The sequence below is a fragment of the Cervus canadensis genome, chromosome 4 (genome assembly GCF_019320065.1).
Source record: "Cervus canadensis isolate Bull #8, Minnesota chromosome 4, ASM1932006v1, whole genome shotgun sequence".
Classification (NCBI taxonomy): Eukaryota; Metazoa; Chordata; class Mammalia; order Artiodactyla; family Cervidae; genus Cervus; species Cervus canadensis.
The window spans coordinates 95,009,913-95,036,941 of record NC_057389.1 but is presented as its reverse complement, the minus strand read 5'-3'; the positions used below and the strand labels follow the sequence as shown (position 1 = coordinate 95,036,941).

At 45.5% G+C, this 27,029-nt stretch overlaps 1 protein-coding gene and 1 non-coding gene across 3 annotated transcripts in view; both read left to right on the top strand.

The window, feature by feature from the left end:
* The first annotated feature begins 2,792 nt into the window (after nucleotides 1-2,792).
* The window catches only part of CACNA1A (calcium voltage-gated channel subunit alpha1 A), a 387,084-nt gene continuing 362,847 nt past the window's right edge, over nucleotides 2,793-27,029 (top strand). For both annotated transcript variants that reach the window (XM_043466841.1, XM_043466840.1), the window contains exon 1: nucleotides 2,793-3,005. The gene's annotated coding sequence lies outside the window, so the exon portion shown is untranslated. The remainder of the gene's footprint in view (nucleotides 3,006-27,029) is intronic.
* On the top strand, nucleotides 19,221-19,293 carry TRNAG-UCC. Its single transcript has one exon. It is a non-coding gene; the product is annotated as a tRNA-Gly (tRNA).

Sequence of the window (27,029 nt, the reverse complement as noted above, 5' to 3'; positions counted from 1 at the left end):
TTTTCGAGGTTCAGCCATGTTGTAGTATGTCTCAGTGCTTCTTTATTTTTAATGTATGCATGTTGGTCGCTCAGTCATGTTTGACTCTTTGAGACCCCATGGACTGTACCCTTCCAGGCTACTCTGTCCATGGAATTCCCCAGACAAGGATACTGGAGTGGGTTGCCATTCTCTTCTCCATCAGATCTTCCTGACCCAGGGATCAAACCTGATTCTCCCAATTGCAAGCAGATTCTTTATGGTCTGAGCCATCAGGGAACCATTATTTTTAATGGCTGAATACTATTCCACTGTACAGAGGTGTCACTGAGTCCAACCTCCTACTGCTTGCTGTACAACAGGCCAACAAATCAAGAAACAAGTTGTTGGGGCAAGCAATAGTGACTTTATTTGGAAAGCCAGCAAACTGAGAAGATGGTGGGCTAGTATCCCAAAGAACCATCTTCCTTGAGTTAAAATTCAGGTTTATTTTGATACTGAAAGGGGAGGAGGTGTGGTTGGTTGCTGCAAACTTCTTGATGTCAAGAATCCTTTGTTCTCGCAGCTGTCTGGGTAGTTCAGGTCACCATGTTCAAGTAAACCTCCATCAAGACAAAAGTCATTCTCTGCTCTGCAACTTTTTTTGGCGGGGTGTGTGTGTGTGTGTGTGTGTGTGTGCAAACTGTGTTTGTTGTAGTCTAGGGCTTATAAAAAGAGATTGGAAAACACGTGGAATTAGAAAAAAAACATTTAAACAGCAAACATTGGTAAACACAGGACATCTGTGGCTACAAGGGGGGAAATCCATGGAAGTTTGGCCAGAGTACACTATTTGGGCCAGGCACTCAACAGGAGGTCTTTCCAGTGGAGCATGAGAACCAATGACTAGAAGCGTACCCAGTACTGACTCCGGTCAGGGCGAGCTGGTATGTGTATCCAAACCAAGTAAGTTCAGTCCTGAGGAACCCAAGCACGTATTCAGCAGAATGTGCCAGCTGCCCTCTGAAATAGCTGTTACATAATCATTTATAAAACAGGGGGCAAGAGCTAGAGGCCGTGGGGCAAGAAAGCCTGACCACACCATCTTGGCTAATTTGCTCTCTCCCCACAAAGAGAGGAAACTGTAGGAAGGTAGGAGGAATCAGCATTTTCAAGAAGCCAGATCTGCACATCCTGTGATTCCCATCAGCAATGTCAACCCACCTTGTTGTGATTGTTGTTTAGTCGCTAAGTTGTGTTCTACTCTTTGCAACCCTATGGACTGTAGCCCACCAGTTCCTGTATGCATGGAACTTCCCAGGCAAGAATACTGTAGAGGGTTGTCATTTTCTTCTCTACCTTCTGCAACTTTTTATCTCTATGTGACTGGGAAAGTGTTATACCTTTAAAGGTCAGAGGCTTGAAAATGGGCTATCCAGTATATTTCAGGCTATAGGCAACATTATTGTAGCAAAAGCAATAGACTACAAAGGTTAAAGTAAAAGATTCAATATGGAGTCACATTTCTTCTTCCCTCTTACAGAGGATCTGAATTTTATTCATTCATTATTCCTGGAAATGACCTATCACCTTAAGCATAAATACTTCAATATGCATCCCTAATACATAAAGACTTTTAAAAACAACATAATCAAAATACTGGGCTTCCCAGGTGGTAACAGTGGTAAAGAATCCATCTGCCAATACAGGAAACACAAGGGATATGGGTTTGATCCCTGGGTATGGTAGATCCCCTGGAGTAGGAAGTGGCAACCCACTCCAGTATTCTTGCCTGGAAAATCCCATGGTCAGATGAGCCTGGCGGGCTACAGTCTGTGGGGCCGCTAAGAGTCAGACAGGACTGAGCACAATCAAAATACTACTAAGAAACTTTATAAAAAGAACACTAATTCTTTACTATTCGCTAACACCCAGCCCAGGTTTAATTGCTCCTGTCTAAACAATGCTTCTTTCCCCAGTGAGGTAAATCCTCCCATTTTGACTCCACCTTATAAAAATCATGAGGCTTCTCTCTGCCCTAGATGCCTCTTATAAGACATACAGCTCATCTTTAAAAGGAGCCTCCTTTAAAAGGAGAAAGAGGGTCACCCCAGTTTTGGAAACCTAAGTCTACGCATGCAGCAAACAAACCAGTGAAGCTTGCCATCAATTGCCTTTTTGCATCCAAGGACTCAAATTTTCTTTGCTGCCTTTGTATTCAAATCATACAACTCCCTTTGCCTTAAGGGGGTGGGAGGGAGCTCAAAGAGAAGCTATTTCGCCAGAGAACAGAAGAGACTGGGGGTGGGGTGGGGTTAGCAGCTGTCCTCTAATTAGTGTTTTTGTAAGGGCATCAATAATTTAGGTTGTAATCTGGCGGAGGGGAGATGGTTAAATTATAAGTGTGATTCCACATCCATGCTGCTTCCCGCCTGCTACACACGCCCCTTCCGCAAACCCACTAAGTAGGAGAGACAGAGCCTTTCCTGGCTCCTTAAGAGAAGCTGCTCTGGAAGAAGGTAGAGGGGTGATACACAGCATCCTTCCAGAGAGTCCTGCCTGGTGCTGGGAGGTCGCGGTCCAGTGTTTAAGGGGCAGAGAGAGGAGAGTAAGAATTCCCTTTTATTTTCCCCTGAGGAATACTGTGGATGGGAGGCTGGATAGTCTCCCTGTGCTGGGTTCCCAAGCAGTAAGTACTCTGCTGGAGATGATCAGGGGCTGATGACACGTTAGTCCTCCCCTGTCTCCTCCCAACATTAGGGAAACCTCCTCCTCTTCCTTCTCCCTTTCCCCCCCTGTCAGCTGGCACAGAGGCCCCATTTGGCACCTGCCTTTGTGGGGAGCCCTCAGCTCGGAGCTTGGCTGCTCTTGGCATCCCCTTTCTCCAGGGTCCCCTTTTCCTTTCCATTGGGCAGGCAATGGATGCGTGGGCACCTGCCGGCTTGGACCCCTGGGTACTGACAAGGTGGGACCCTCAGGACAGCCGGAGGACTCGCTGCGCTGCCCACTAACCGCACAGCTTGAGCACCAGAGCCCATGCCTCACAGGTGAGTGAGCGATACCATTTGGGGGGCAGAGTTCTGCAGGAGTCTAATCTTTATTTCCTTGCTGCAACCTTACCTGTATAGGCAAAGGTAAGAACCCAATGACCCCCTCCTTCCTCTGAATAGTTTTTCTTTGGGGGTGGGCAGTTTATTTCTCTCTGCAGCTTCTCTTGCTGGGGGCAGACCCCCTTCCTTCCAGCTTCTACTTCTTGCTGAAATATCCATTTTCTTTCAACTGCCCTTAGCCCTCGAGTAGCACTTGATGTCTCTGCCACCTGCCCTGGACCTGTGACATTTCCCCAATGATCGTAGTTTCTAAGCGAAGTCTGATTCTACTTTTTTTCAAATGTCTCCCCCCAACCGCGTCTCCTGTCCTCCGCCCCGCCCCCGGCCATCACTCAAGTCTAAATTAGTCTCTTTTTGCTTTAAGATCCAGGCAGGCTGGACTAAGTGACGGAGCTTGGAATCTTGCGCGCCTTCCCCTCCCCCATCGCCTACGATTTTGCTGTGGGGTGGGGGGCGGTGTGGTGGTCCCAGAAGCAAAAGTTCACGACGCCCGGGTCCCCGGTCCTTGTTTGCTGTGTTCTAAGCAGCGTGAATGCGTTTGGAAAAAGGGAGATGGCAGATGGCTGTTGAGGATAATTACGCTGTCTTAGGCAACCTCTTGTTCTGTTTAATATTTAATATTCTGCCCTCCCTTGCTCCAAATGAAAATCAGAGACAGTGCTTGGCACCCCTCTAGACCAATCCCTCCCTTTAGGAAATGTTTGGACAGAGCTGACTCTCCGGGTGGCTTTTATTTCTCAAGAAATGAGAGCAATCACTCTCCTCTCTGGCTCTCGCCCCGCTGACAGCTTCAGAGAACACGTGGCTGGTGGGGGCGGGAGGGGGAAGCGCCCCGCGGGCTGGGCTCCTCTGCCTTTTCCCGGGGCTCGGGCTTTGAGGGTTCCTGAGTGGCTGAGCTGGAAGAAGGAATCAAAAGGAAATGTAAACAGGAGGACAAAATAGCTTCCAGGAGGCAGTGGCCTCCGCCGTGGCTGAACAGACAAGAGGGGGCGCCCCCTTAGCTCCTAGGTGCGGGGGTGGGAATAGGGTAGGGATCTCCACTAGGTATTCCGGCTCCATCCTGAGTTTCCTGTTCAGAGTCACCAACTTCAGGGCAGACCTGCCATTTCCCTTGCGGGCTCTTTCAGGGACAGTCTTAGGTCTCTGGGGGATGGGGGTGGGGGGATGGGGAGGTAGGGAGAAAGGCAATCTCTTGTGTCTATGGCTGACTCTGACCCCTCACTCCCGGCTTGGCTTCTAGACCTTCCAAACCCAAGCCTGGGTTTGCAGGAAAGCTCCCAACTCCAGAGGTCTTAGTAGCTGACCATCCCATTGATGTTTTCCTCTAAAACACTGGGATATGCATGGACGCATAAAGGTGTTCCAACCAATGCACGGTGCCTCACTCTGTTTTTGTAGAAGGAAATGGAAACCCACTCCAGTATTCTTGACTGGAGAAGTCCATGGACAGAGAAGCTTAGCGAGCTATACAGTCCCTGGGGTTGCAAAGAGTCTGAAAGGACTGAGTCATTGAGCACATAAAGATATTACTTCTGGCAAATGCCATCATCCCTCTAGATAAGACTGGTTTACCTCAGTGCTGTCCCTCTTGCTCCCCCAAAGTAAGTGGAAAGATCAGAACTAAGATTCTGGAGGTAAAGGGCAGATTTTTTTTTTCTTAAGGTGTTTTTTTTTTTTTTTTTTTGGTGGTGGAGGGTGGTGGGCAGCATTGGCGTATGGGATCTTAGTTCTCCCAGCAGGGATCAATCCCATGCCCCCTGCAATGGAAGTGTAGAGTCTTAACCAACTGGACCGCCAGGGAAGTCCCCCAAGGGTGGATTTGACATTGAACAAATTACTGGGTAAATGACCTGTGAAGTAATGCCAAGTGCAACTCTTGAACATCATAGCCCCAGCAGAAGGTTTGACTTACTTGTTTTCTTATTCTTTTCAAAATGCTAGCTTACAGGACAAGAGGGCCGTTAGTGGCCGAGGGCAAGTGAGGGAAGATCCTATTCCAGGATCTTTCAGGCCAACTGTCTTCACGGTGACAGACAGGCCAGGGCCCTTGGCATGCTCTCCTAACCCCCTCCCGGCAAGGCCAAGCCTGTCTGATGGCGGCCAGCAAGACTGACTTAACTGAGTGGGGGAGGGGAGGGGAGCTGGTCAGAATCCTCAGACCTTCATCTCAAAGTGCAGACCCTGGACTGGCAGTGTACTCTGGGAATGCAGAGTCGCAGGCCCAACCCAGGCCTGTTGAGTTAGAATCTGCATTTCAGCTGGATTCCAGGGCAGAGGTCAGAATCTTAGAAACTGGAGGCATAGGTGTGTGCATCAGTGTTCCTAGTTGACGGGCCAATGGTGGCATCCCAATAGTAGAGGTCCTGGGAGACCAGGCCAGGTGATGCTCAGTGCTGGGCACATAGTAGGTGCTCACTAAATCTTGGCTACTTGTTTGTTGTTGATATTCTTGCAAGAATTGATTAATGAATGTAATGTGGTTTTGTAAAGTTTCATTTATTGTGGGCTTCCTAGGTGGCTCAGTGAAAGAATCTGTCTGCCAACGCAGGAGATGTAGGAGATGCAGGAGATGCAGTTTCGATCCCTGGGTCAGGAAGATCCCCTGGAGGAGGAAATGGCAACCCACTCCAGTATTCTTGCCTGGGAAATTCCATGGACTAAAGAGCCTGCTACAGTCCATGGAGTCACAAAGAGTTGTACTCTACTGAGTGACCAACTTGTTGTTCAACTGCCAAGTTGTGTCCGATTCTTCACGACCCCATGGACTGCAGCACCCCAGGCTTCCCTGTCCCTCACCATCTCCCAGAGTTTGCCCAAGTTCATGTCCATTGAACTGGTGATGCCATCCAACCATCTCATTGTCTGTCACCCTCTTCTCCTTCTGCCTTCAATCTGCCCAGCATCAGGGTCTTTTCCAGTGAGTCAGCTGTTCCCTCAGGTCGCCAAAGTATTGCAGCTTCAGCATTAATCCTTCCAAAGAGTATTCAGGGTTGACTTCCTTTTGGATTGACTGGTTTGATCTCCTTGCTTTTCAAGGGACTCTCAAGAGTCTTCTCTAGCACCACAGTTCAAAAACATCAGTTCTTCAACCCTCTGCCTTCTTTATTGTCCAGCTCTCACATCCATTCAAGACTATTGGAAAGACCATAGCCTTGACTATATGGACCTTTGTCAGTAAAGTGATGTCGTTGCTTTTGAACACACTGTCTAGGTTTGTCATAGCTTTCCTGTCCAGAAGCAATTGTCTTCTAATTTCATGGCTGTATGCACCAATCCACAGTGATTTTAGAACTCAAGAACGGGAAATCTATCATTGCTTACACCTTTTCCCCTTCTATTTGCTATGAAGTGATGGGATTGGATGCCATGATCTTAGTTTAATATTGAGTTTTAAGCCGGCTTTTTCACTCTCCTCCTTCACCCTTATCAAGAGTTCCTCTTCACTTTCTGCCATTAGAGTGTTATCATCCGCATATCTGAGGTTGTTGACATTTCTCCTGGCAATCTTGATTCCAGCTTGTAACTCATCCAGCTCGGCATTTCCCATGATGTGCTCTGCATATAAGTTAAATAAACAGGGTGACAGTAAACAGCCTTGTCGTACTCCTCTCAATCCTGAACCAGTCAGTTATTCCGTACAGGATTCTAACTGTTGCTTCTTGGCCTGCATACAGATTTCTAGGAAGACAGGTAATATGGTCTGGTATTCCCTTCTCTTTAATTTCCCACAGTTTGTTATGATCCACACAAAGGCTTTACTGTAGTCAATGAAACAGAAGTAGATGTTTTTCTAGAATTCCCCTGGTTTCTCTATGATCCGGCAAATGTTGGCAATTTGATCTCTGGTTCCTGTGTCTTTTCTAAACCCAGCTTGGACACATGGAAGTTCTTGGTGCATGTAATGCTGAAGTGTAGCATGCAGGATTTTGAGCATGATCTTTCTAGCATGGGAGATGAGTACAATTGTCCAGTGATGTGAACATTCTTTGCTACTGCCCTTCTTGGGAACTGGGATGAGGGTTGACCTTTTCCAGTCTTGTGGCCACTGCTGGGTTTTGCAAATTTGCAGACATATTGAGTGCAGCGCTTTAATAGCATCATCTTTTAGGATTTTAAATAGCTCTGCTGGAATTCCGGCACCTCCAATAGCTTTACTGGCAGCAGTGCTTCCTCAGGCCCACTTGACTTCACACTCCAGAATGTCTGGCTGGAGTGTGATCTTAATGACCCAGATAACACGATGGTGTAGTCTCTCACTCAGAGCCAGAATGAACGACTTAGCGCAAACTTACTTATTACCTTTTTAATCATTAAAAAATTGAAGTATAGTTATTTTACAGTGTTGTTAATTTACAGTGTGTATTAGTTTTAGGTGTACAGCAAAGTAATTTATATACATACACACAATGCAGGAGACCCTGGTTTGAATTCTGGGGTTGGGAAGATTCCATGGGGAAGTGATAGGCTACCCACTCCAGTATTCTTGGGCTTCCCTCATGGCTCAGCTGGTAATTATCCACCTTCAATGCAGGAGACCTGGGTTTGATCCCTGAGTTGGGAAGATCCCTGGAGGAGGTCATGGCATCCCACTCTAGTATTCTTGCCTAGAGAATCCCCATGGACAGAGGAGTCTGATAGGTTATAGTCCAGGGGGTCTCAAAGAGTCAGACACGACTGAGTGACTAAACATAGAACAGCATATATATATATATATATATATATATATATACACATTCTTTCTCAGATTCTTTTCCACTATAGGTTATTACAAGATATTGATCACAGTTCTGTGTGCTAATTTTGGCTACTTTTAAATTTCTCTCAAGAGCAAGGATGTGTATCCAGTTTCTTTTCTAATTTAAAATACACCCAGCGTAAAGTTTACTGTTTTCACCATTTTAATTTCACCAATTAAACAGCATTAGTATATTTGTAATGTTGTGTAACCATTACCTCTATTAATTAATAGTTCCAGAATTTTCTGTTCATTTCAAAGGGAAACTCTCTACCATGAAACAGTTACTCTCATTCCTCATCCCCCTGGCACCTGGCAGCCACCTACCAGCTTTCTCTCTTTATGGATTTCCCTCTTCTCCATACTTCATAGAAACGTGTCTGGCTTCATTTCACTTCTGATTTCTTTTGCAGTTCAGACTTCAACTTTCCCTTTCTTTCACGTGTCCCACCCACCCCTCCCTTAGAGCGTGCAGGTCAGATGAGTATTGGAAACATATCCTAGACCCTACTATTTCACACATTCATTCTTTTTTATTCTGAACTTTTTTTTAAAATTGGCATATAGCCGATTAATGTTGTGATAGTTTCAGGTGAGCAATAAAGGGACTCAGCCATACATATACATGTATCCGTTCTCCCCAAATCCTCTCCCATCCAGGCTGCCACATCACATTGAGCAGAGTTCCCTGAGCTATACAATAAGTTCTTGTTGATTATCCATTTTAAATACAATGGTGTGTACATGGCCATCTCAAACTCTAACTATCCCTTCCTCCTGGCAACCGTAAGTCTGTTTTCTAAGTCTGTGAGTCTCTTTCTATTTTGTAAGTAAGTTCATTTGTATAATTCTTTTTAGATTCCACATTAATGGATATCATACACTATTTCTCATTTTCTGTCTGAATTACTTCACTCAATATGACACTCTCTAGGTACATCTGTGTTGCCATGAATGGCATTATTTCATTCTTTTTAATGGCTGAGTAATATTCCATTGTGTACATGTACCACATCTTTGTTATCTATTCCTCTGTCAGTGGACATTTAGGTTGCTTCCATGTTGTAAATAGTTCTGCAGAGAACTTTGGAGTGCATGTATCCCTTCGGATCATGTTTTTCTCTGGATATATGCCCTGGAGGGAGATTGCAGGGTCATACAGTAGTTCTAGTTTTAGTTTTTAAATTTTTTTTTAGTTTTAGTTTTTTAAAGAACCTCCGTACTGTTCTCCATAGTGGATGCACCAGTTTACATTCCCACTGACAGTCACACGTTCATTCTTAGTGACCGAGAGCAATGTAGGGAGGCTCAGTCTTCAAATATTTTTTCAGGACTGGACACCCAGACTACTCACTTTTTCTAAAAGTGATTCTGATTTTGGTATCCAGCTATTTCCCTTCAGCCGAAACCATCACTTCAATTTCTTTCGGCTCCAGTGGGGAGGCGGTTTCTAGCTGTTATCTTGAGAGTTTTAAGCTCTCAAGGTGTGCAGTAATTGAGTCACAGGGCCACACAGTCGGTACACAGTAAATATTTGCTGGACAAACGATGTACGTCAACACTAACGATTACCGTCATAATGAATTAGTGTCTTCATGTATTAATATGTTGATAACCATCCACAGCCACTGGTTGGTCAAAGGGGCAGAATGAATGAGGGAGATCATGAAGTTCCTACTAACGCTAAATGCCAAGTCACAAAAACATGTGTTGGGGACTTCCCTAGTGCTTCAGTGACTAAGACTCCGTGCTCCTAATGCCGGGGCCCTGGGTTCCATCCCCAGTCAGGGCACTAAATCCCACATGCTGCAACTAAGAGTTTGAATGCCGCAACTAAACATTCCATGTGCTGCAGTTAAGCCCCGGTGCAAGCAAATAAATGAATAAAACCCATGTATTGAAGGGAAAGGATTCCAAAGATGCAGTTTGTGGGAAAAACTATGCCCCTAACCCTGAGAACACAGAGGACAGCAAATGTCCCTTAAATGTTTAGTTTAAGGGAACAACATTAGAGCCTCATTTTCTCCTGGGAGGAGTTTTATTTTATTTTTTCCTGGCAGTCTATTTTTTTTTTTTTCTGTTTAACCTTCCGGTTCCAATGGATTCAAGTAAGTTTAAGAGAGAAAGAGACAATAAAGAATGATAAGTGGTATCAATCGTCTGGAGCATGAGTCCAGTTGTGATATTGCTCTGGACAAGAGGATCTACCTTGTTTTTTTTGCCACACAACTTGTGGGATCTTGGGTTTCCCTGGTGGCTCAGATGGTAAAGAACCCGTCTACAATACAGGAGACCCAGTTTTGAATCTTGGGTTGGGAATATCCCCTGGAGAAGGAAAGGGAAACCCACTCCAGTATTCTTGCCTGGGAAATCCCATGGACAGAGGAGCCTGGCGGATTACAGTCCAGACACGACTGAGCATGCACGTACTCCTCACATGTAGGAAATTACCATGTGCAGGTCACTGCTGCAAGCACATTATGTAGAATGAAATGATTTCATCTTCACAAGAGCTTGATGAAGTCTGTGCTCTCATCACCCTCATTTTACAGATGGGGAAACTAGCTCAGAGAGGTGAAGTGGTTTGCCCAAGGTCACATAGCAGGAAGGGACTGATCCAGGAACTAGGCAGGCTGGTTGCAAAGCTGGGGGTATTTCTCCACCAACTCTCAGCAATCATTGGTTGAGGAATATTCCAAGGGTATTAACTTTCCAGAACCTCTGGCCTGTTCTTCAGTCCTGCAGCCAGAACTAGCCCCATGCAGGGAGTGGCAGGTGCTGGAGGGAGAGAGCCATGGACACAAGTGGGCAGGGGAGGGATTTGGGTGCTGGCAAATTCTCTTGGAGGCTTCATAGCAGAATAATCTTTTTTGTTTTTTTAAAGATTCATTTATTTTTGGCTGTTCTGGGTCTTTGTTGCTGCCTGAAGGCTTTCTCCAGTTGTGGTAATCAGGGGCTACACTTTCTTGCGATGCTTGGTCTTCTCATTGCAGTGGTTTCTCTTGTTGCAGAGCACAGGTTCTGAGTTCGCAGGCTTCAGTAGTTGTGGCACACGCTTTGTCACTCTGAGGCATGTGGGATTCTCCCGGACCAGGGATCAAATGTGTGTCCCCTGCATTGGCTGGTGTTTTCTTAACCACAATTTGTCATTGTTGTTCAGTTGCTCAGTTGTGTCTGACTCTTTGCAACCCCATGGACTGCAGCACGCCAGGCTTCCTTGTCCTTCACTATCCCCTGGAATTTGCTCAAACTCATGTCCATTGAGTTGATGATGCCATCCAACCATTTCATCCTTTGCTGCCTTCTTCTCCTCCTGCTCTCAATTGCCCTCATTAACCACTAGACCACCAGGGAAGCCCCAGAAACATTAAAAAAAAAAAAACTATAATTCCCCTTTTATTTATTTATTTTGGCTGTGCCCAGGGGCATGGAAGATCTTAGTTCCCTGACCCAGGATCAAACCTATGCCCCCTGGCACTGGAAGCATGCAGTCTCACCCACTGGACTGCCAGGGAAGATCCACAGAAACATCTTTTGAGCTGGACTTTGGAGGTGGGAAGATAGAAGGATATTCAGGATGGAGGCAAAGAGGTGTGGAAGTTAGGATGTGTTCAGGATTGGCAGTGGGAAGTCTTTTTGGGATTGGCCAACAGATAACCTGATAGGCTATGATGAATTAGAGGGATAGTTAGGGCTCAGAACTCAGAGGAAAAGATTACAGTCCCTCTGCATGGATTGAATGAGGGTCTGAACCTTGGCAAGTGAAAGAGAAGTATGAGGTAGAGTCAGTAGCCCTGATGATCGGTAGAATGTGGGGTGAAGGAAGGAGAGAGGGAGCCCCACAATGATTGGGTGATCACTTCTATGACTCGTTGGGTTTCTTACAAATCTGACCTCCAGGGGGCGCCTGAGAACACCTGAGTCAGGTCATGTCCCTCCTCTGCTTAGAATCTTCCGTGGCTTCCACCTTCAGTCCAGTTCAGTCGCTCAATCGTGTCTGACTCTCTGTTACCGCATGGACTGCAGCACACCAGGCCTCCCTGTCCATCACCCACCCCAGAGTTTACTCAAACTCATGCCCATTGAATTGGTGATGCCATCCAACCATCTCATCCTCTCATCCCTTTCTCCTCCCACTTTCAATCTTTCCCAGCATCAGGGTCTTTTCCAATGAGTCAGTTCTTTGCATCAGCTGGTCAAAGTGTTGGAGTTTCAGCTTCAACATCAGTCCTTCCAATGAATATTCAGGACTGATTTCCTTTAAGATGGACTGGTTGGATCTCCTTACAATCCAAGGGACTCTTAAGAGTCTTCTCCAACAGTTCAAAAGCGTCAATTCTTCTGTGCTCACCTTTCTTTATAGTCCAGCTCTCACATCCATACATGACCACTGGAAAAATCATAGCCTTGACCAGACAGACCTTTGTTGGCAAAGTAATGTCTCTGCTTTTTAATATGCTATTTAGGTTGGTCACAACTTTTCTTCCAAGGAGTAAGCGTCTTTTAATTTCATGGCTGCAGTCACCATCTTCAGTGATTTTGGAGCCCCCCCAAAATAAAGTCTGTCACTGTTTCCATTGTTTCCCCATCTATGTGCCATGAAGTGATGGCACTGAATGCCATGATCTTCATTCTTTGAATGTTGAGTTTTAAGTTGATTTTTCCACTCTCCTCTTTCACTTTCATAAAAAACAACAACAGCAAAAGCCTATGTCCTCTCTGTAATCCACAAGGCTCTCTACCATCTATCCCTGTCACCTTCCTTTATCAGCTCACTCACTGTACTCCAGTCACACAGGCCTCCTTGTTGTTCCTTGAACTCACCAGGCACCCTCCAGCCACGGGGCCTTTGTTTCCTCTGCCTAGACCACTTTTCTCCCATCCACCCTCATGGCTCCTCCCTCACCTCCTTCAGATCTTGGCTCAAATGGATCTTTCCCACAGGGGTCCTTTCTGACCACCTTCTTCTTCTTCTTTTATAGTTATTATTATTTTTTTACTTTGGCTGTGCAGGGTCATTTTTGCTACGTGTGGGCTTCTCATGGTCTCTGGCTCAATAATTGCAACATGCAGACTTAGTTGCTCCACAGCAATGTGGGATCTTAGTTCCTCAACCATAGGTGGAACCCGCTTCCCCTGCTTTGGAAAGTGGATTCTTAACCACTGGACCACCAGGGAAATCCTACCTTCTGTAAATGACATTCCGCTTCCCCTTCCTTTTCCTCCTCTTCTGTTTTCTTTTTTTTTTTTTTTTTTTTTAATTTATTTATTTATTTATTTTTTTTTTTTAATTTTTTTATTAGTTGGAGGCTAATTCTCTTCTGTTTTCTTTCCTCTGTCTGCATAATTTTGCTTGTTTATCTTGTTTCTTGTCTGTCTCACTTACTAGAATGTCAGTTCCCTGAGGGCAGGGAATCCATATTCCCTTTTGTTTACATATTCTCTTTTGTTTACTGCTGAGTCCCCTACAATAGTGCCGGACACATAGTAGGTGCTCAATAAATATCACTGGATAGATGAATGAATGAATGACGGAAAGGATAATGGAGCCATGAAACTATAATTGGGAGGAAGAATTCAGTTTGAGGGATTTCCCTGGTGGTCAAGTGGTTAAGAATCCACCTCCCATTGCAGGGGATGTGGGTTCGATCCCTGGTTGGGGAACTAAGATCCCACATGCTGTGTGGCAGCTAAGCCTGTGAGCCTCAGCTAGAGAGGCTGCTTGCTGCAACTACGGAGGCTGTGTGCTCTGGAGTCCAAACACCACAACTGGAGGGAAGCCCATGCCCTGAAGTATGACCTGATGCAGCCATAAATAAATAAATATCAGTGGTTCACCTGGATGTTGCCCAGCAGCCTGCACCCCAGGGGTCTCCCCTTCTTTCTCCTTCCTAAAGCCCAGTCAGGGTCCAGAGGCTGCTGTGAAGAATTCTCCAGCAATCCCAGAGCATCTGTTCATCCTGGTGCGAGGGAGTGTGTGTCTCTCTCCACTGTGATGGGCAACTGAGCAAGCAGGGGAAGAAACAAGCCCAGCTGCGACATAGTTTTTTCTCACCAGGGGAGGGACCTTTGCAGCTGCACTCAGGGCTGTGCTGGCGTATTGGTCTCAGCCTAGCCTTCAGCCTTTGCCATCTGGCTTGGCATTTTATTTAGCTCTGTTCTCGTGTATGTGGGGCAATTCTGGAGTCTGGCCCCAAGTGACAAGAGCTCTTATTGGCCCTGGCGTTTTCATTTCACCTTTCTCTTAGCTTCTCTTGGCGTAGGTGGGGTATGGGGTGAATTCACTCTGCCTGAGACAGAGTGACTTTGGCTTGTCTGAATTAGCATGAAAGCTCTGATCTATGTCTAGATCTACGTATCGATGCCCTCAATAAGTGCATGTCTGCACTGCTAGATTTAAAATGGATAACCAGCAAGTACCTACTGTACCACATGGGGAACTCAGCTCACTCTGCTCATTATTATGTAACCACCTAAATGAGGAAAGAGTTTGCAAAAGAATATACATGTATATGTATAACCAAATCACTTTTCTGTATACTTGAAGTTAACAACATTGTTAATCAGCTATTCTCCAATATAAAAGAAAAAGTTTAAAAAGAAGTTATTTTTAAAAATTAATTTATTTTCGATTGTGCTGGGCCTGTTGCTGTGCTCAGACTTTCTCTAGTTGCAGGGATGGGGGGCTTCTCGTGGTTGCTTCTCTTGTTACAGAGCACTGCTCTTCGCATGCTGGCTTCAGTAATTGCAGCATGCGGACTCAGCAGTTGCAACTCAAGGGCTCTGGAGTGCTGGCTCCATAGTTGTGGTGCATGGGGTTAGTTGCTCTGAAACGTGTGGGATCCCCCTGGACCAGGGTTTGAACCCATTTCCCCTGCACCGGCAGCCAGATTCTTAACCACTGGACCACCAGGTAAGTCCTGGAGGACATTTGATGCTGTAAGACAAGAAGGCTGAAATGCTGGGACAACTGTGAATAGTTAAGTACCTTCAAGAAGATGAGTGGGATGTTTTTCAATCACCTGTTAAAGAGTTTTTTTCTGTACTTTTTTTGGGGGGGGGTAAGATAGACATAACATATCATTTACCATTTTAACAATTTTTCGGTGGTCTTATGTGAAAGTGAAAGTCACTCAATCGTGTCCAACTCTTTGTGACCCCATGGTCTGTACAGTCTATGGAATTCTCCAGGCCAGAATGCTGGAGTGGGTAGCCTATCCCTTCTCCAGTGGATCTTCCCAACCCAAGGATCGAACCCAGGTATCCCGCATTGCAGGCAGATTCTTTACCAGCTGAGCCACAAGGGAAGCCCAAGAATACTGGAGTGGGTAGCCTATCCCTTCTCCAGTGGATCTTCCCTACTCAGGAATTGAACCAGGGTCTACTGCATTGCAGGTGGATTCTTTACCAACTGAGCTATCAGGGAATTATGTACATTCATAATATTTTGCATCATCACTATTCATCTCCAGGTCTCTTCTTCATCTTCTCAAGCGGAAACTCTGTCCCCATTAAACATTAAACCCCATTTATCCTCCTCCCAGCCCCTGGCAACCCACCATTCTACTTTCTGTCTCTATAATTTGGCCTCATATAAGTGGAATCATACAGCACTTGTCCTCTTGTGACTGGTCTCTTTCATTGAGCATAATATTCTCAAGGTGCATTCATGTTGTAGCATGTGTCTGGATTTCCTTCCTTCTCAAAGCCAAACAACATCCCATTGGATATTTCGTTTGTCTTCATCCATCGATGGATGTTTGGACTATTTCCCTGTTACCTTTCAGCTCTTCCACCAACAGGGCACGAGGGTTCGCTTCTCTCTGTATCCTTGCCATCACTTGTCATCTCTTCTCTTTTAAAAATAATTTTATTTATTTATTTATTGGCTGTGCTGGGTCTTCACTGCTGCTCGGGCTTTTCTCTAGTTGGGGCGAGCAGGGGCTACTCTCTAGTTGTGGCTCACAGACTTCTCCTTGTGGTGGCTTTTCATTGTGGAGCATGGGCTCAAGGGCGCGAGAGTTTCAGGAGCGGAGGCGCATGGGCTTAGCAGGTGTGACCCCCGGCTCTGCAGTGCAGTCCCAGTAGTTGGGGCACTTGGGCTTAGTTGCTCCTCGCGGGTGGTGTTGTCCCGAATCAGGGGTCGCACCCATGTCTCCTGCCTCGGTAAGATTCTTTACCACTGAGCTGCCCGGGAAGCCCTCTTGTCTTTTTGATGGTAGTGATTCTAAATAGTGTAAAACAGTATCTCATCACGGTTTTGATTTGCATCTCCCTGAAAGTTAGTGATGTTGAGCACATTTTCATTTGACTGTTGGCCATTGGGATGTCTCTTTTAGAAAAATGTCTATTTAGTGCCTCCGATGATTTTTTTTTTTTAACTGTTTTGACTGCCCTGCAAAACATGGGTTATCTTCATTCCCTAACCAGTGATCAAATCCATGCTCCCTGAAGTGGAATGTTGAAGTCTGAATCACTGGACCACCAGGGAAGCCCTCTCTGACAATGTTTTTAATTAAAATTTTTATTTTGTATTGGAGTATAGCTGATGAACAATGTTGTGATAGTTTCAGGTGGGCAGCAAAGGGACTCAGCCATATAATCAGTTTTTTTTTTTTTAAGCTACTGAGTTGTATGAGTTCTTTACAGATTTTGGATACCAACCCTGTATCTGATATATGGGGCTTCCCAAGTGGCGCTGGTGGTAAAAAAATCCACCTGCCAATGCAGGTAGATTTGAGAGACCTGGGTTTGATCCCTGACTCCGGAAGATCCCCTGGAAAAGGAAATGGCAACCCACTCCAGTATTCTTGCCTGGAGAATCCCATGGACAGAGGCGCCTGGCAGGCTGCAGTCCTTAAGGTCGCACAGAGTTGGACACGACTGAAGCGACTTAGCACTCACATCCGATGCACAATTTGCAAATATCTGCTCCCGTTCTGTAGATTGCCTTTTTGTTTTGTTGATGGTTCCTTTTGCTGTACAAAATCTTTTTAGTTTGATGCAGTCCCACTTACTGATTTTTGTTTTTGTTGCTCCCTGTTTTTTTTAATTTGAAGAATTACTTTTAAGTCTTTTTTTTCTTCCCATTCTTAAAAAGTTTTAACTGAATGGTAGTTGTTTTACAATATTGTGTTGGTTTCTGCCGTACATCAACATGAATCAGCCATAGGTATACATATGTCCCCTACCCCTTGAACCTCCTTCATCTTTTTTTTTTTGGCCTCACTGCATGGCATGTGGAATCTTCCCTGTCCAGGCTTTAAACCCATGCCTTCTGCATTGGAAGTGTGGAGTCTTAACCACTGGACTGCCAGGGAAGTCTTTTTTTTTTGTTGTTATAAATTTTTACTTCTGGGTAGAACCCTGCACTTGTCCCTTACCTGTTCTGGAGATTGTTTAGGGTCCAGAAATCACTTTTACTATCAATCAAATAAAACATCTAGAAAATGGTGAATGCATTTGAAGGGCGGTTGAAAATGACATTTGAATTAGCTTCATCCTGGCTATTGGAATCCACAGTCTGTTGAATTTCATACTCTTCAGCCTAGAACTCAGCAAGAGCTACCATCTTTTCATGGGTCTTAGCAACACTTATTTGGTCTGGGGCTAGTTACGATGCCTTGTTAACAGGGATCTTAGCATACAGAGCAATACAGGAAGGCATGAAATTACCTAGGAGAAGCTCAAACAGCAAGGTAAGAAAGAGAATGAAGGCTGAGAGAACAAGAGGGAAGAGGTGAGAGCAAATGCTTCTGTACAGAGATGCTGTCTTTTTAATGAACGCTTTGGTGTTCTCAACAGGACTCCACCACCTGTGTGGATTCTCCTTGAATGCAAAGCTTTCAAAGCACGAGAAAAACATTCATTGAATGAAACCAGAGCTGCTTCTGTGAAGTAGTGTATTAGTTGTGTGTGTTAGTCACTCAGTCGTGTCCAACTCTTTGCGACTCCGTGGACTGTAGCCTACCAGGCTCTTCTGTCCATGGAATTCTCCAGGCAAGAATATTGGAGTGGGCTGCCATTTCCTTCTCCAGGGGATCTTCTTGACCCAGGGATCAAACCCAAGTCTCCTGCGTTGCAGGCAGATTCTTTACCATTAGGGAAATGCTATGTGCTGGCTGATGTCCCCCTAAATTCGTATCTTGAAGTCCCTAACTTCCAACGGGATGCTATTTGGAGATGGGAGGTCATTAGGTTTAAGTGAGATCATGAGGTTGGGGCCCTCGTGATGGGATTGTTGGTGTCCGACTCTGTGACCCTGTGGACTGTAGCCAACCAGGCTCCTCTGTCCATGGGATTTTCCCAGCAAGAGTACTTGAGTAGGTTGCCATTTCCTTCTCCAAGAATTACTGCCCTTATAAGAAGAGACACCAGAGAATGCAGTCTCTTTCTCTCTTTCTCCTCCATGTAAGGACACAGAGAGAAGGTGGTCATCTACAATCCAGGAAGCAAACCTGGTCTTGGATGTCCAGCTTCCCAAACTGTGGGAAAATAAATGTTTGTTATTTAAGCCACTCAGTCTATGGTATTTTGTTATAGCAGCCAAGCGAAGATAGGAATCCTGCAGTAACAAATAGGCCCCAATTGGGTGAAAGGTTAAACAAAGAAGACGTGTGTTTCTCACTCACCCGATTACCCTGGAAGGCTGTTTCTGCTCAGTGGCTGACTCTCCTCCTCCACATGGTGACTCAAGGACCCAGGTGTCCACCTTTTCATGGCTCCAGCACACACAGGGCCCTTAGTGTCTCCCATGTCTAGCCAGCAGAGGAGAAACGGAACTTGTCAAGGGCACACCTGCTCCTTAAAGCTCTGACCCAGGGTGACACTTTTCACTGCTGCTCACATTCCATGGGTGAAGATGAGTCACATGACCACACCAACTCAAGAGGAGCTGAGAAGGTAGTCCCTGGCCACTGCTTGTTCCCCAGGGTGTTGCCTTGATTTTGGTTGCAATACCTATCACATTTTCTTTTCTTTTACGATTTGATTGACTGATTGATTTTTGGCTGCACTGGGTCTTCACTGGTGCATGCTGGCTTTCTCTGGTTGTGGTGAGTGGCCGCTACTCTCTAGTTGAGCTACATGGGCTTCTCACTACAGTGGCTTCTCCTGCTGCAGATCACAGGCTCTAGGACTCCAGGCTTCAGTAGCTGTGGCACATGGACTCCATAGTTGTGGCTCCCAGGCTCTGGAGCTCAGGCACAATAGTTGTCGTGCACGAGCTTAGTTGCTCTGTAGCACAAGGGATCTTCCTGGATCAGGGATGGAACCTGCGTCTCCTGTATTGGCAGGCAAATTCTTTATCATTGAACCACCAGGGAAGCCCTTCTGTCAAAATTTAAAGTGTACACAATCTTTGAAACAGCTATGCCACTTCTAGAATTCATTCTACAGAAATACTTGTAGCATGGACTTCCCTAATGGTCCAGTGGTTAAGACTCTGCACTTCCAATGCAGGGGGCATGGGTTCAATCCCTGGTCAGGGAACTAGGTCCTGCATACTGCCTGACATGGCCAAGAAATAAAAATAAATAAGGAAAGGAAAAAGAGTTAAAAAAAGAAATACCTGCAGCAGCTTCATGGGGATTTATATGTAAAATGATGGCTCCAACATTTTGAGGAATAGAAAAAATGAAAAGATCCAGATGTCCACACTAGATCAATTCTATGGGTTCATTAGAAAACTATAGGAACTGGTGTAGAATGTTGTTTAAGATATATTATTAAGTGCAAAAAAATTCAGACTTTTATGTATATACACATACATAAAACATATATGTATGTGTCTATATAGACAACTATGTGTATATGTATATGTGAATATATGTATATATATGTATTGTGTGGTCAGTTGGGCCCGACTCTTTGTGATCCCATGGACTGTAGCTGACCCACCAGGCTCCTCTGTCCATGGCATTCTCCAGGTAAGAACACTAGAGTGGGTTGGCGTGCCCTCCTCCAGGGGATCTTCCTGTCTCAGTGATTGAACCAGAGTCTCAGGTCTTCTGCATTGGCAGGTGGATTCTTTACCATTGCGCCACCTGGGGAGCACCCATATATGTGTGTGTATATATATATAATCTCACTTTTTTTTGGCCGAGCCACATGGCATGCGGGATCTTTGCTCCCTGAGCAGGGATTGAACCTTGGCCCCTGCAGTGGAGTCCTAACCACTGGACTGGCAGGGAATTTCTTTTTTTAAAAAAATCTCACATTTTTTTTAAAAACAAATGCTTGTACAGTTTTTTTGTGTGTGTGCACATATGGGATCGTGTATTATTTTTTCTATGCTGCCATATCCAATTACCACAAATTGAGTGGCTTACGATCAGCATGCCATTTCCATGGGTTGGAAGTCTGATAGGCTTGACTGGGATGCAGTCAAGGTGTTGGTGGGCTGTGTGCTTTTCTGGACACTAGGGAGAATCTGTTTCCTTGTTCATTCAGGCTGTTGGCAGAAGTTGGTTTCAAGCTATTGAGACTGACCTGGAGTCCTGTTTCCTTGCTGGCTGGTGGCTGGACATTGTTCTTAGCTTCTTGAGGCCACCAGCATTCCTTGGCCGGTGGCTCCTTCATCTCAGAGGTAAAGACCCAGGGTCAAGTCCCTCTCTCTCTCATGTTTCAAATCTCTCCTGCCTCATCTTCTGTTTCATTGCTGGCCTAGTCTTCTGCCTCTCTCACTTTTTTCTTTCCTTTTCTCTGTTTCTCTTTTTCTCTCTCTCTCTCTTTTTGGTTTATTTCCAAACCCTGGTGTTGAGGGCTGACTTTCAATAGATCGCAGTGAGGGAGCTGCTCTGCTACCTCTGAAACCCTGACCTCTTTTGCTTTTTTTAAAAAAAGTTAATTTATTTTCAGCAGGATCTTTGTTGCTTTTTTTCCGAGTTGTGGCGAGTGGGGGGCTACTCTCTAGTTGCAGTTTTTGGGCTTCTCACTGTGCTGATCTGTCTTGTTGGGGAGCATGGAATCTAGCGTGCAGGCTCAGTAGTTGTGGTTCACAGGCTCAGCTCCCCCTCGGCATGTTGGATCTTCCTGAACCAGGGAACAAACCTGTGTCCAATGCATTGGCAGGTGGATTCTTAACCACTAGACCACCAGGGATGTCTTGCCTCTTCTTCTTTTAAAGACCTATGTGATGACCTTGGACCCACAGGAATAACCCAGGATATACTCCCTATTTTAAAGTGTGTAGCCTAGTACCGGTTTCTTTCACCATGTAATATAACATACTCAGGCACCCAGATCATGGGGGACACTCTCTTGCCTACCACAGATTATGTTCTGGGAGAAGCATTCTTGGTAAGAAAAAGGCTCAGTGTCAGACCCTGGGTTGGACCTCAGAGAGAGGTGTTAGGAACCCCAAGAAACCTAGATTTGTATCCCTGACCTGCTTGCTCCAGGCTGTGGGACCTCTGGTGAGCACCTCTCTGAACCTCAGTCTTATCTGTAACACAACTTCCTCTGGGGCTTGTGTTTGGGTGGGGAGATTTGGCTAATATCCCTTTTTCTGCCCAACTCAAAGCTTAATTGTAGGGTGGAAGGGCATATCTACTTGCTCTTAGTGAATTTAATATGATTATTTTGCCTTTAAAAATATTTGTTGGTATTGTTGTTCAGTCACTGCCTGTCCGGCTCTTTGTGACCCCATGGACTGCTGCACACCAGGCTTCCCTGTCCTTCACTATCTCCCGGGGTTTGCTTAAACTCATGTCCATTGATTCAGTGATGCCATCCAATCATCTCATTCTCTATTGCCCTCTTCTCCTCCTGCCCTCAATCTTTCCCAGCATCAGGGTCTTTTCCAATGAATTGGCTCTTCGCATCAGGTGGTCAAAGTATTGGAGCTTCAGCTTCAGCATCAGTCCTTCCAATGATATTCAGGGTTGATTTCCTTTTTAATTGGCTGGTTTGATGTTGCAGTCCAAAGGACTCTCAAAAATCTTCTCCAGCACCACAGTTCGAAAGCATCAATTGTTTGGCGCTCAGCCCTCTTTATGGTCCAACTCTCACATCCGTACACGACTACTGGAAAAACCATAACTCTGACTACATGGCTATCTCTGCTTTTTATTACGCTGTCTAGGTTTGTCATAGCTTTTCTTCCAAGGAGCAAGCATCTTTTAATTTCAACAAACATGCAGAAAAATGCACAAATGAATTTTTACACAGATCTATATACTGTGTTCCTACCATGACCCAGGTAAAGAGTTAAGGAATTTCCAGCCTTCAGTGGGCTGTCAGTTTAAAAAAATTAAAAAATACAGAGAACACGTAGTTAAATTTGAATTTCAGATAAACAATGAATAATTTTGAACTTCATATCAGTGGAATCACACAGTGGGTCCTCCACTGTGTCACTCTATGAGATTCATCCACACTGTTGCCTGGAGTGCTTTCTTTTTCATTGATGCATAATATTCCACTATATGGATATACCACACTCTGTTTTTCTATTTTCTTGTTAATGGACCTTTGGGTTGCTTGTAGTTTTAACCTACTAAAAACAGAGCTTTGTGAATGTGACTTTCAGTGGCTAGATGCACCTAGGAGTGAAACTACTGGCCAGTTTTAGTTTAAAAATTTTCCTCCCAGATGGGAGAAAAAGACATCCTCCCACACCAGTGAATAAACTGAAGTCTTGTAGGTTACATTCCAGCCCCCAGCCTGGTCTTATTTTTATTTCCTGAATGAAGGACCTTGTGGGCATTTTGAGTTTCCATCTTCTCTAATGGGTCTAAGGAGCCTGTGAAGATTTAGAGAATGTTTTTTCTCTACTTTTAATTTAATATTATTTTGAGTTTAGTAATTGAAGTATAATTGATTTACAATGTTATGTTAGTTTCAGGTATACAGAAAAATGATGCAGTTTCAAAGTGATTCAGGAACATGTTGTCATTCAGTCACTAAGTTGTGTCTGACTCTTTGTGACCCCAAGGTACTCTGGGCTTCTCTATCCTTCACCATCTCCTGGAGTTTGTTCAGACTCATGTCTGTTGAGTCGGTGATGCTATCCAACCATCTGTCCTCTGTCATCCCCTTCTCCTCCTGCCCTCAATCTTTCCCAGCTTCAGGGTCTTTTTTCAGTGAATCGGCTCTTTGCATGGTGGCCAAATACCTTTTCAGATTTTTTTCCTGTATAGGTTATTACAAAATATTGAGTATAGATCCCTGTTCTATACAATAGGTTCTTGTTGCTTATCTAGTGTGTATATATTACTCTCAAACTCCTAATTTATCCCTCCCCTTCCCACGTTGGTAGCCATAAGTCCTCTAATTTTAGGTGCCATATCTTTTACTGATTTGTAGGAGAGAGAAGGCTGCTTTAGGAGTTACTGGTGCTTGTTTGACCCATGGGTGGTGAAGCCTGGTGCCCAGTGCAGCTATGTAAACGTCCTGTCCATGTGGGGGTGGTGCACAGAAGCCACCCGGACTGTCTTACAGTCCCTGCCTCCCTGCTCCCCCTCCCATAGCTCCTGAACCAGCTATATTCATCAGGAGCATCTCCAGGTGCCATCTGGTTGCTATGGCAACTCAGGCTGGTCCAGGCTTGGCAGTGGGGGTCAACCCCCGTCTTGGCTGCAGTTCCAATTTGGATTCAGGGAAATAGATTCACGCGATACCTGGTACTTTGAGGAAGTCCTATTCTGATTACATTAGCAGTAAGATTTTTTTTGTGGTCTCAGGCTGAATGCCGCTTCTTTTCTTGCATTTGCTTTACCCCCGTTGTCATCTCTTTGCACCGCCTGTTTGTGAAACCTGGTCGCTTCTAAGGGATGCAAACCCCAGGTGCTTGGCCATTTCCTCCGTGCTGTGGTTGAGCAAACAGACAGGGAACAGCACGCCTGGTCACAAGACCCCGCAGGTGCCAGGAACGGCCACCCGGCTGGAAGCACCCGTTGGCTGGGGTTGTGTTTGCTTCTTGTGTGTACACACAGGACAGCTGGGGCTCTGCTGCTGGAAGCGCGCGTGATGGCTCTGCAGAGTGAGCTCCGTGGTGTTGCTTGAGCAGCCGTCCCCATCGCCCCCTACCCTGCCCTGACCCATCCAGCTTCCAGACTCCACCCACCTGCCTCAAAGTCAGCCTGAGAGCCAGTGTCGACCAAGCACTTTCCACGGCCTGGCGCTGTGCTCAGAGCTCTGCTTTCCGACAGGCTCCCACTGACCCCTCACCATGGCTCCCTGTACTACTTACCCTTATCCCCACCTTGTGCGGGAGAAGGAGATGCAGAGGATTAAATCATGTTGGGGAACACATAGCTAGTTGATTGTGTGCTGGAGTCCGATGGGCCTGGCTCTGGAATAAATCTTTCCCACCACAATTTATCCCTTCCCTAGCTACGTGAAGTCCTAGACCCCAGGCAGGAGGGTTCTATGTGCTTGGTGATGTTTTCTTGGGTAGACTCATCCTTAAGATCATTGAGTCATTCAGGTTGCATGCATACTCAGTGGCTCAGTTGTGTCTGACTCTTTGCAACCGTATGGACTGTAGCCCACCAGCCTCCTCTGTCCATGGGATTCTCCAGGCAAGAATATAGAGTGGGTTGTCATTTCTTTCTCCACGGGATCTTCCCGACCTAGGGATAGAACCAGCATCACCCTCGTTGGCACATAGATCCTTTACCATTGAGCCACCTGGGAAGCCCAAGTTGTCAGGGACCCAAAGGCAAACAACATAGATCAAGATCCTTGTATGCCTAACACTGACATCCTAAAGGGGACACCAAAAATCCCCGAGGAAGACCTCATTGGAGGATGTGATGAGGAGTGCCTACATCTGACTGCAGCCTGGATAATGAGAGGGAGCTGACCCATCACAGATGAGGGGAAGAGCATTCTAGGAAGTGGCCTGTCTGCATGTGTGCTCAGGCATGTCCAACTCTTTGTGACCCCATGGACTCTAGCGCACCAGTCTCCTCTGTCCATGGGATGCTCCAGATAAGAATACTGGAGTGGGTTGCCATCTTCTACTCCAGGGGATCTTCCAGACCCAGGGTTCGAACCCGTGTCTCTTGCAGCTCTTGTATCTCCTGCACTGGCAGGCAAATTCTTTAGCACTGCTCCACTAGGAAGAGGGAATTGCAAAGATGGAATGAGCTTGGCAGAGACCAGGACTGGTGAGGTTGGTGACTCTGCAGCTTAGAGGCAAGAGGGGGAAGGGGAGGGGTTGGGGTCTGGCTGACAGGGCAGCCTGTAGGGAGTGGCTTTTATCTATAACCGCAAAAGAGCGACTGACTCTTTTCAGAAGCTTCCCCATTGACTGCGGAGCAGAATGCAGGCTAGACGTGGGGAGTGAGAAAGCCAGCTGACCCAGGAGGGGCAACTGCCCAAGTCCAGGCCAGCAATGAAGGAGGCTTTGCCATGGAGGGACGTGGTTGGGTATAGGATCTATTTTGGAGGTGAATGGATGGCATCTGCTGATGGCTTTCAGTCAGAGAGTGAAGGGAAAGGGCGAACTATGTGATTTGGGCATCAAGTTAAATTGGGGGGCCTGTGATGGGATGGGGGATGCTGGGAGCAAAGGGCTGTAGAGAAGGAGCAGGGAAGGGAGATTTCCATCTTGAGCCTGTGGGACCAGCAGGTGGGTGTCTCAAAAGATGTCATTGTGCCTGTGCCTTAGATTTTGTCTTTCCCACTCCGTCTCGCATCTTCCCAGGTACAAACCTCCCTTCTCTGGGTGCCTGGAGCTTTTTCCATCAAGCCTGGGCTCTGGGGTTTTCGTTACACTGGGGATACTACACAGACCATCCAAGTTGTAAGCTAGGTTCTTTCATGTTTCAAACATTTTAAAGTAAGATTGATTTTCACTGTTGCATTAGTATTGAAACAGGAACCTGAATTCTTGTTCACAGAGCTGAAGAATGAACTTCACACACATGCAAACGATCACAGTAGCAAGCAAATAGGACTTATTTTAAAGAGACGAAAAGAATAAAGCTCTCAACATAGACACTGAGAGACACTGAAGTGCCCCCCAAATGTGGGACTTACAGCATTTATAAGCATTAAAATGCTTACAGCACTTAGCGGCATTACATCCTTTCTAGTCTCCATCTGTACTTTTTTGGTTGGCTCTTGTCCTTAACGTATGTCATTTCTAGCCAATCAGTTTAAAGGTTACAATGTTTAACTTGACACCTTTATGGCTTCTTTTGATCCCCAGTTTCTAAGTCTCCTCAGACTTTCGGTCACCATCGTGTGACCCTGTCTTACGACCCCTGGCCATTTCACAGAGGACCAGATATGGACCAAAAGTTGATGGTCTACCTGTTGCTTTTCTTTTAAATAAGAGGGCCAGAAGTTAACCGTTGTCCTGTCCTGCATCTGGGTGTTTTATGATCTACCAGACCAAGGACGCATTCCTCTGAAAGTCAGGAAACTGGAACAAAGGATATAGCTTCAGGTTAGTAGTGTGAGATGTTTATTGAAAAAGAGACCAAGGACTCAGTCTTACACTGACTGCCTAGCAATTTCTACCTCAGTTTCAGGGGTACAGCCCAGTGACTCAGTTTTATAATCTGTGTCCATACCTATTCCTTTCCAGATTCTTTTCTCTTATAGGTTATCACAAAATATTGAATATAGTTCCCTGTGGTGAATTCTTTCTTTAATATTGACACAGTAAGCACATTTTGGGGGGTGGGTGGGGTGACTCCAAGAAGTAGAAATGGAATAGGTAGCAAGACATTCCTTTCATCCTCAGTTTTTTAAATGTGTGTGTGTGTGTGTGTGTGTGTGTGTGTGTGTATGTATATACACACATAAATTTATTTTGGCTGCACCAGGTCTTAGTTGAAACATGCAGGATCTTTTTTGGTTGCAGCATGCAAACTCTTCTTTTTCAGTTCTGGCATGTGGGATCTAGTTCCCTGACTGAGGATCAAACCCAGGCCCCTTGCATTGGGAGTGGGGAGTCTTAGCCACTGGACCACCTGGGAAGTCCCAGTCTTCAGTTTTATTTCTATAAAATGTGAAGGAAAATGCCTTCGAGGCATAAGGGCTTATAAAAGGAATAAAAGGCTTTTTTTTTTAATGTGAAGGGAATGTATTTAGAAAAACACAAAAGGCTTTATAAATTGACTATCGTAGGCGATTTAAGTTTTCATGGGAGTAAATTGAAACTTAAAGGCGTCATGAAGATAGGCCTATTAAACTCCATTAGTTACAAGATTTGAAAAAAGAAACCTCCCCAGAGGGAAAGAGCGTTCATTAAACTGATATTGAGTTGA